Source organism: Propithecus coquereli, unplaced genomic scaffold (assembly GCF_000956105.1).
Source record: "Propithecus coquereli isolate 6110/MARCELLA unplaced genomic scaffold, Pcoq_1.0 Scaffold17, whole genome shotgun sequence".
NCBI classification, from domain to species: Eukaryota; Metazoa; Chordata; class Mammalia; order Primates; family Indriidae; genus Propithecus; species Propithecus coquereli.
In genome coordinates this window covers 6,199,564-6,209,473 of record NW_012141635.1, presented here as the reverse complement: position 1 = coordinate 6,209,473, position 9,910 = coordinate 6,199,564, and the positions used below count along the sequence as shown (strand labels likewise).

General features: G+C 48.0%; 2 pseudogenes across 2 annotated transcripts; both read right to left on the bottom strand.

The window, feature by feature from the left end:
- Positions 1-1,450: 1,450 nt before the first annotated feature.
- LOC105808198 lies at positions 1,451-3,312 on the bottom strand (annotated as a pseudogene). Its single transcript, XR_001137370.1, has one exon. The product of XR_001137370.1 is annotated as a dihydrolipoyllysine-residue succinyltransferase component of 2-oxoglutarate dehydrogenase complex, mitochondrial pseudogene (transcript).
- Positions 1,638-2,646, bottom strand: LOC105808197 (annotated as a pseudogene). Its single transcript, XR_001137369.1, has one exon. The product of XR_001137369.1 is annotated as a dihydrolipoyllysine-residue succinyltransferase component of 2-oxoglutarate dehydrogenase complex, mitochondrial pseudogene (transcript).
- Positions 3,313-9,910: the final 6,598 nt, after the last annotated feature.

Below are 9,910 nucleotides of genomic sequence, written 5' to 3'. Positions count from 1 at the left end.
TATTTAATATTTTCTATTTTGGGAATAGATTTAAATATCCATAATATAATAGTACACAAGCACATGCATATAATTCAGAAATAAGTAGACTTACATTGGAGGAACACTGTCAAAAACTTTGCACTCCTGGATTACATAATCAACAGACTTTGAAGACCACTATATAATTCTTGTGTAATGCCCGTCTCGCTTTAGTAGGCTGTGAGCTCCATTGGGGAAGGAGTCTTTGTATGTTGTGTTGATACGTGAATCCCACAGCCCCAGCACGTGCTTGGCGTGCCGTAAGTTCTCGTTGGCAGCTGCTGGATGCACGAGCTGTGGTCGCGGTGACCGGCGCTCTCCCCAAAGTGGGTGCTGTTAGCCACAACTGCTGCCACGCTGCAGGGGCTTCTGGTTTCACTGGGACATGGTCGCCTCCTCCTCCTCCTTTTTCTGCCATGCCATCCTACAGTTTCTTTCATTTGTAAAACAAAGACATTGTACCAGATGCTTCCAAAGTTCCTGACTTTTTACGATGCTGACTTTCCTGTCTGCGTGCCACCTGCCAGGTAGGAGTCCTTCTCAGCCACTGCACGATCCTGTATCAGGGATGCAGGCACCTCGTCCTTGCCGCCATAGCTTCAGAGTGACTTTGGGGACTTGGCCTGAATTTCTTCTGTGTCATGGGTAAACTGCCAACATCTCCTCTAGAACATCAAAAGCCACATATCCCATCGAATTTCACCAAAACAAGGCCTTCTGCTGTTCAAAGTAGGTGTCGTTGAAAGGTGGCCTTTTTAGAGGTTGAAAAACAAATCTACATTGAGTTTCCATTAAGCCGTTGTTCCTACAGAATCCAGGTCTGGTGGGAACTCTGTTTCTGAGGACTTCGTCCAGTGTTGGCTTTGCAGCCAGACGGTCCTAGGTATATATGGCCCTTGTCCCTGCACACATTCCCTGGGTGACTTGGAGAAAGTTCCTTAACCTTCCTGAGTCTCACATCCCTCTTCCAATAATCCAAGAAAATCACACTCATTTTACAGGGCTGTTGGGAAAATAAAAAGATGAATACATAATAAGACCTCAATAAAATATAACCAGGATTACCATTATTCTATTTCATTTCCTCACGTGGGAAATGAGAGACTAAATCAGTAGTTTTCAGAGAAATTCTAGAATTTTCAAGGGCTGCCAGAACTATTAGGGGTTGAGACTCTGGGTAGTTCATCCTCCAGGAAGCTCTTTTTTTTTCAGTTCTGCTTTTCTTAGATTTATGGATTTTTATTTCTTTTGAATAAAGGGTTCTGCAGATTTTTAAAAGCACTTTAAAAATACTAGACAAGCAGATAATTTTTAATTTAATCTTATGAATCTTATTAAAAGATAGTAAGATGTTTGAATTCAAATCAGTGGGCAGGTGATCATGCCTGACAGGGAAAGTCAGGCTTTTTTTTTTTTTTTTTCCTCTTCACCTGTGTTTAATACCTCCACACAGGTAGAGTCAAGCGAGAACGTGCACAGCCAGGACACAGGCTGCTGTGAGCTTGGGAGGCACAGCATCCTCCTAGACATCTCTGGAGAGCAGACTTTCAAAAGATAGAAACATAATCACATAGCCCCGGTGGTTTCCCTATAGTGTACTGGTACTGGGTAGAAGCAAAATCACCTTTGCAGAGTGCTGATTGAAGAAAGGCAGGAATATAATGAGCATCCATTAAGGCGCTCTCTCTCTCTCAAGCCCAAGGAAATAAGATATTTGTGGGTAAGAGATGGGTAGAGAGAGGGAGAGCGCCTGGCAGGAGCACCAAGGAAAGACCTTCAACTGCTGGTTAGATAGTGCCCTGCTTCCTTGCTTGAGGCCAACAGCATATGCCTGCCTGTCACCAGGCTAACCTGGGACCCGTGAGGGGACAGGGAGAAGACTGGTTTTCAGTTCCCGCATGATCGATTTGTAGGGCATGTGACTTCCTCCTAAAGGTCCAGGAGGAGGACTCTGGGATCCTCTACCGCTGCCTTGATTTTGCGGAGGAAAGTCATGGCCTCTCTGCCATCAATCAGCCGGTGATCATAAGTCAATGCCACGTACATCATGGGCCGAACCTCCACCTTGCCTCCCACGGCCACTGGCCTGTCAAAGATGGCATGCACGCCCAGGATGGCAGACTGAGGGGGGGTTGATAATGGGTGTTCCAAAGAGTGAGCCAAACACGCCTCCATTGCTAATGGTGAAAGTACCACCGTCCATATCTTCAATGGCAAGTTCACTCTTTCGGGCCTTCTCTCCCAGTTCACGGATGGTCTGTTCAATATCTGCATAATTCATAGCTTCTACATTCCTGATGACAGGAACCACCAGACCCTGTGGGGTGGCCACTGCAACACTGATGTCAATATAATCCCTATACACCACTTCTTTGGTTGTATCGTCAATCACTGCATTTACAACAGGCTGCTCCTGCAAGGCAAAGGCTGAAGCCTTCACAAATGCTGATATGAAGCCTAATTTGAGGTTATGTTTCTTCAGAAAAGCATCTTTGTGCCGAGCCCTCATCTCTTGGATGTTACTCATGTCAATCTCATTGAAAGTGGTCAGCGTTGCACAAGTATTCTGGGCCTCCTTCAGACGCTGAGCAATGCGCTGTCGCATCCTGTTCATTTTCTCCTGATGTTCTGAACGCAGACCTTTGCCAGCTCCTGGCTCAGCTAGTGGAGGGGCAGCAGTGGGTTTTACTGCAGACACTGGTTTGCTAGAAGCAGGTTGTTAAGGCGAGGGCACTGGTGGCATCTGAGTGGGTATGGGTGCTTCAGGGGAAGGAGGAACTGCTGATGCCGTAGGCTCTGCTTTTGGGGCTGTGGCAGCAGGAGCTTCAGCTGGCTTGGCCTTAGCAGGAGCAGCACCAGTTTTCCTGAGCGTGAAAAGAGGAGTGCCTCCTTCGACTTTTCCCCCATCGGGTACCAAAAGAGCTTCAATCACGCCATTTGCTGGTGATGGAACCTGCACGGATGTCGTGTCAGTTTCAATCTCACAAACCACTTCATCTTCTGCAACTGTGTCCCCAACAGCTTTCTCCCACCTGACATCTCCCTCTGTGACAGATTCTGCAAATGCTGGGGTTTTGACTGTAACTAAATCATCCTTGCACACAGCCGTGGTTCTGAAGAAGCGAACACTGAACACACTACTGTTGTTAATGACAATCTTCCTGTTTTCAGGGTAACCTGGTCCCTGGCATAAGGAGACCCCAGGCAGGGAACGTCTCCCTAGAGGGCAGTTCCCCTTCAGGAAGGCGGAGAGCGAGCGGCTGAACGCCCGGGACATGCAACGGGACCGAGGCAGCCCTGCCCCACATCTCCAGGTTTCCTTCCCTGGGCCCTGTCAGGAAGAGCTCCTGTCGCTGGGCGTGGCGGTGAGCGCCTGCAGTCCCAGCTACTCGGGAAGCAGAGGTGGGAGGATCACTTAAGCCCAGGAGTTAGAGACCATGTGGGCAACATAGCGAGACCCTGTCTCAAAATAAATAAACGAATAAAATTTTTAAAAAGAGTTCCCTGTTAGGGTCATTTCCGGGACGTGTCGCCCATCTCCTGGACAGGTGGTAGTTAAACACCTACCTCCTCAGTGAAATAGCTCACGCTGCCATCTGTGCCTATGACCATTCATCCCTAACCACTCACTTTCAATAGAAGGAGGAGGGAAGAGAGTGAGTTATTAGGAAATACTGCTCAGTACACTTAGGACTGCTGTCGCTCCCATCTTTTCACACCAAGTTCAGCCCTGGGCGTGGATTTAAAATGACATTATTCTGGAGGTGGTCTTCAAATGCAATAGATGGTGGTTAATGTTCTCACTGTCCTTTGAGGCCACAGGCAACCTTCTGGACTATTCTCCATGGGCTGCTGCTAAAATCTGAGCCCAGGGCATGGTGGAAATAGCTGGGTGGAGAGGTGTGGAGCAGACACAGCTTCTTCATTTGCTGGCTGAAAAATCTTGGGCAAATAACTTACATTCTTTAAGTCTTGGCTTCCACATCTGGAAAATGAAAGTCAGTATTGTCCGCCTTGTCTACTTCCCAGGATCTTGTGAAGATCTCATGAAAGACTGGATGCTAGAACCATACAGAACACACAGGAGGTCTGAGGTTACCAGAGGCCATCTGAGCCTTTCATACTTAGAAGGTCCAGGTTGGCAGGAAGGGGCCATTCTCTGGACACGCCCGTGGATGCCTGGCGTGAAGTCATCTGCAGAAGGAGAGGCCATGGGGCTGCAGGTTACTACACGAGCCATCCTCGAGTTTAATCCCAACAGTTCACTTTCACGGCTTGCCCAATGCTGGGCAAGCTAGGATGAAAGTGTGCTGGCCGAGATTCCATCCAGATACCACTGGTTCTTCCGTGATTAAACAGATAGCGGATCTCACTCCCACAGCTTCTGGAAGGCAGAGCTGGCCTTCGGCTCAGTAGGGCCCAAGGCAAGAATGGGTGGGGCCCACCTCCTCCTGCCACTCCCGCCAGCCCCCGTGGAAGGTGGGCGTGAGGGATCTGCAGACACAGTCACTTGTTTGGGGACATCTTGGGTGTGGAAAGCCAGAGAAAGCCCATAGAAGATTGCTAATGACATGGGCCAAGGAACACACGTGGCTGAACCAACTTGGTACATAAATGATTTAGGAAAATGAAACAAGGTGAACCCAAGTCCAGTACAGGGTACCCGTGGAGGTTCACCTTGTTGTCCTGAACTGGGACTCAGGACACCTGGCTGTCCTCCCTACTTGGGTGGTCTTGGGCAAGTCACCATCTCAGGGTTCCCATAAATCTGTAAATTAGTGGTGTTGAACCAGAATCTTGCCTTTCAGATGGGTGCATTTAACCCCAGCTTAGTGATGAAACACTGCAAATCACTCACCTTCCTGGGATGCCAATTTTACTTGAAGATTGGAAGGAATGTTTTTCATTTTCTTAAACAGCTTTATGGGATATAATTCACACCCCATACAATCCACCCGTTTAAAGTGTACATTTCAGTGGTTTTTAGTATATTCACAGAGTTGTGCCATCATTACCACAATCAATGTTAAATTATTTTTGTCACCCCCAAAAAAGAGAACCCTGTCTGCTATGACCATGGTCTGCCATCCCCAGCCCTCCCCGCCCCTGGCAACCACCAGTCTACTTTCTGTCCCCATAGATTTGCCTATTTTGAACCTTCCAAATGAACAGAATCATACAGTATGTGTGGTCTCGGGGGGACAGTTTTTATATTAAAACAAACAGCTATGTTATGAAAAGCATGCCAAAATTACATTAATTTTTGGCCAGGCGCGGTGGCTCACGCCTGTAATCCCAGAACCCTGGGAGGCTGAGGTGGGCGGATTGTTTGAGGTCAGGAGTTCGAGACCAGCCTGAGCAAGAGCGAGACTCCGTCTCTACTAAAAATAGAAAGAAATGAGCTGGACAACTGAAAATATATAGAAAAAATTAGCTGGGCATGGTGGCGCATGCCTGTAGTCCCAGCTACTTGGGAGGCTGAGGCAGGAGGATCGCTTGAGCCCAGGAGTTGGAGGTTGCTGTGAGCTAGGATGACACCACGGCACTCTAGCCCGGGCAACAGAGCGAGACTGTGTCTCAAAAAAAAAAAAAAAAAAATTACATTAATTTTTAAGCCACAAAAGATACTTCAAAGAAATCTCTCTTGTATCTGGCAGCCTCAGGCTCAGTCTGAGTCTCCTTCAGGGACAGTGATTCACTCTCCTCTGCCTCTGGGGCCACTTGGTGCAAGTATTGGGTGGCACTGGACTTAAGGATCTAGCTCTGACCTTTAAAAAAACCCCAAAGCCCAGCTCAATGAGCCAACCAAGTGACTTTTCAGGAGGAGCTGTTTGTGACCTTCTGTTACCCTCTTCCTCCTCATCCCTCACCTTTCTATCTTATCTCATCTCCGCACAGAGTTCTACATTTAGAATAACTGGGAAAAATAATAGATTACACCAACATTTCAGATTTCTACACAAAAGACCAGATCGGGGCTGTCCTCCCCACCCACTCACCTTGCACCCTTCTCCCAGCCTCTGGGAGGAGCTGCTTGATTTGCTCCAGTCACTGCAGGCTGCCCAGTGCCCAGAACAGAGCCCTGGACTATGATGGCTCAGCATGGTGCCCGCTTCATAAATATTTGCTGGAAGAAAGAAATTAAAGAAAGAATGAAGGAAGAAAAGGAGAGAGGGAGGGAGGAAGGGAGACAAACTAGAAACTGGAGATCCTACCAGCCTTCTATGTCCCCACCACCATACCATGTTGAAATGCACCCCCCCAAAGGGCTTTGAACTTGCACATATCAATAACTTTGCTTTTCAGAAATCATTACTGCCCCAAATCAAGACAACACAACCAACCCTTCACTAAGGAATTTGAAAATAAAGAGGTGTGAGTGGGTTGGGGAGGGTTATTAAACCAGGAAGCAGAGTAGTTGTCACTTACAAAGTGCTTTTGCATGAATTATCTCATTTGACCTTCCCAGAAGCCTGGTGAGAGGGCCAAGGCAAGGGTTATTCAGGGTGTTTGGGAAGAAGAAACGGTGCTAGGGGAGAATGCAGTGGTTTGGCACACACGGGTTCTGGAATCACTTGGCCTCATTCAAATCCTGGCCCAGCCCCTTGCTAGCTATGTGACCTTGGGAACAGTGCTTGAGCCCGGTTATGCTGAGGGGCACGGGCAGCCACATAGTGTCGCCTGGGGCAGGCTGCACCTCACGGGCAGGAGGGTCAGCAGGTGCCTGTGTCTGTCCCGCACTCTCTCAACGTCCAGCCTAGACCACTGCACAGCAGGGCGGGCCATGCGTGTGATCAAGGGGAGGGGTCCTGTTCCCTGTTGCTCTCCATTTTTACTGGGTATAAAGGGAGCCTTAAGGGTGCCCTTCTCATGCAGGGGTGCAGGGAAGTCTGAGCACAGATGTGGGTTGTTCAGGGAGGGCTGGGAATGCCAGTTGCCCAGGACTTGGCGATAGCAAGCAGGAAGCTGCCAGGCAACTTGAGGGTCATCGGTTGGACAATTCAGCATGTCTGTCCACAACCTCTTTAAAGATCAGTGTCCTCATCTGCCTCCTTTAGACGGCTGCAGTGAGGGTTAAAACAAGTGGTGCCTGTAGGGCCTTTTACCCAGATCCTGTCATCCAGACAGTGCTTGGAAAAGGCCCTGTCCTCCCCACAGCCAGAAGTGCTGGAGCTGGCACCTTAATCTCTTGCCTAGGTGCTCACCCAGGGCCCCTGCAGGGACACAAGGCTGCCTCCCTGTGTCCGCTGCACTGCTGGCCCCATGCACTTGACCTCAGAGGAGTTTTATGACATCCCAAGGCACCTGATGCCCTAGGATGCAGGGGAGCTAAAGAATTTACCCATGAGGCATGGAGAACCTTTCCTGTTTAACACACACTTCTCAGTACTTCACAAATCCAGAGGTTAAAAGGAATTTTCCTGAAAAAAATAAATGCACAAACTAAGCTTGCATGGTAGGCATTTGTTCCTTAAAGACTCCTGAGAGCTGGTGGGTCCCCAGGACATGAGAGAGCCTTTGTTCTACGGAAAGAGGAGCATGCACCCACTTCCACGCCTCAGCCAGAGGGCTGGGGCAGCTCCCATGCACTCACCCAAGGGAAATGGTGCCAACCTGGGCTCACTGACCACCTGGCGCCCTGCTCTGCGGGCAGGCTCCTTTGAAGACATGCCTGCATGATGGGATCAGCCCTCTGTCCGCAAAGCCACTGTCATGATACCGTGTTCTCCCTTAGGGCTGCTTTGGAAGATGCAGAATCATGGGACACTTTTTCCACCCACTCAAATGTCCAAAACTGTCTGGCTTACCTTCTTGCTGCTGGTGGAACCTGAGGGCAGAAGCTGTCTCCAATGGCATAGTCAATGCTGAACATGGAGAGCTGCATGGGGACTTCGGGGGCCCAAGGCACCTTTGCTTCTGGGAGCCTCTTCTTCCATAAAAAATATTAAAAATATATTTTGTGATTGCATTGGTATGAAGATGTCTTAGTCCGTTTTCTGTTGCTTATAACAGAATACCTGAAACTGGGCCATTTATAAAGAAAAAGAATTTATTTCTTATGGGTATAGAGGCTGAGAAGTGCAAGGTCGAGGGGCTGCGTCTGCTGGGAACTCTCTGCAGAATTCTGAGGGGGCCGAGCATGCTAACATGCTAGCTCAGGGGTCTGGCCCTCTTCTTATACAGCCACCAGTCCCGTTCTGTTATAATCCATTAATCCATTAACCCACTACAAATCCACAAATGGACTGATCCATCCATGCAGACAGAGCCCTCATAACCCAGTCACCTCTTAAAGTCTCCCATCCCCCATTAAACTTGGGGATTAAATTTCAGCGTGAGTCTCAGATGAGACAAACATTCAAACCATAGCAGAAGACAAATATAATCCAGGTTGGATTTACATGTCACATATTATATATATGAATGAAATTGATTTTTTCTTCTGATTTTAAAAGAATTTTAAATTAAAACATTTTCATGGGCCCTAGGCCCTGTGCTTGCCGTTGCTGGAGAGGTTGGCCTTGAACCCAGGACAATTAAAGAGCAGGCTGGAGGTGAGAGACTCTGAAGATAGGAGCTTCTGTAACTCCATAAGCTCTACTCTTGCAGGATATGACCTGGGCCCTGGGAGCTAGTACTATGGTAATAAACAGTAAAATCAACTGTAAAAAACAGTCTTTGTTACAACTTCCGATATTCCCTGGGAATCTGCAGAAGGGGAGAATGACATGCCGCATTCTCCAGACAAAACTCATCACAAAATATTTTTACTGGGGAGTTCTACATGGATGGTCAACAGGAGCCATTGATCTCAGGAGTACGAGGCAAAGAGAAAAACACAGTTCCCAGCCACACAGGCAAGTAGGTTGGAGCCACGCTGCTGCCATATTGAAGCTGGACACATGACACCAAGCGGCAAAGCAAAGGGCAGCTGCCATGGATTAAGGTGCATTCTCCGTGTTTTTTCTCCAGTTTGTGCTACTGGATGTTCTCGTTGCTCCACCAGAGCATCAGTCAGAGGGGCTTCAGTGTGAGGCTATAGCCCCTCACTCATCCAGGGCTGAGGCAGAAGAGGGGATCCCGAATTTTATTTGGGTGCTTTCCATGACTGCACTTCCCATCATGAAATGGGATTTTTCAAAGCGATCATTCTCATTGCTTTAAAAGATGAGATTGATGGTTTAAAAGTAATGGCCGCCAATCTCATAAAATGAGCTTTAGTATCACCAGGAACATTCTCAAATTGGCCAGATCCCCAAGACATTCATGAAGAGTGAAGTTCCCTGGGCAGAAAAGGATTAAATCCACTCAACATCCTAAAAGTACACAAAGAGCTCCACATCCTTTCTCATTTTCTGGTGACAGTCCTGCCATCCAGGGGTTCTTTGGATGCCATCCTCTCTCCTCCCCTTTCCCCCTCCAGCCTCCAAGTGTGCTGAGCCTCGCTAGTCCCACACTGCCTCAGCTTCCCTCTGGTCCCAGCCCCTCATGTGTACCTGGAGCTGCTCCAGCCCCACCATAGCCAGTGTCTTCAGCATCCTAAAGAACTTCGTGAATCTAGAATTTGTTTCGGGACACTAGTATATGGACTCATTGATTCATATAGATTAATTCAAAGCTTATATTCACCTTGTCCTGTGAGATGTGTGAAAAATTCTGCCCTGCTTTATAGACTGTGACTTTGGGAAATTACTTAATTGCTCTGAAACAGCTTATTCATCCATTAACAACAAAAATATATACAGAAAGATGACTTTATTGTATCATCTCACTAAAATCCTATGTGATGAGTGACGTTGCCCTGACAGAAGTGGAGGAAGTAACACACCCGGCCAGTCGATAGTGGAAGTGGGATCCAAGTCCTGGTTTGTCTGATTCCAAAATCCAT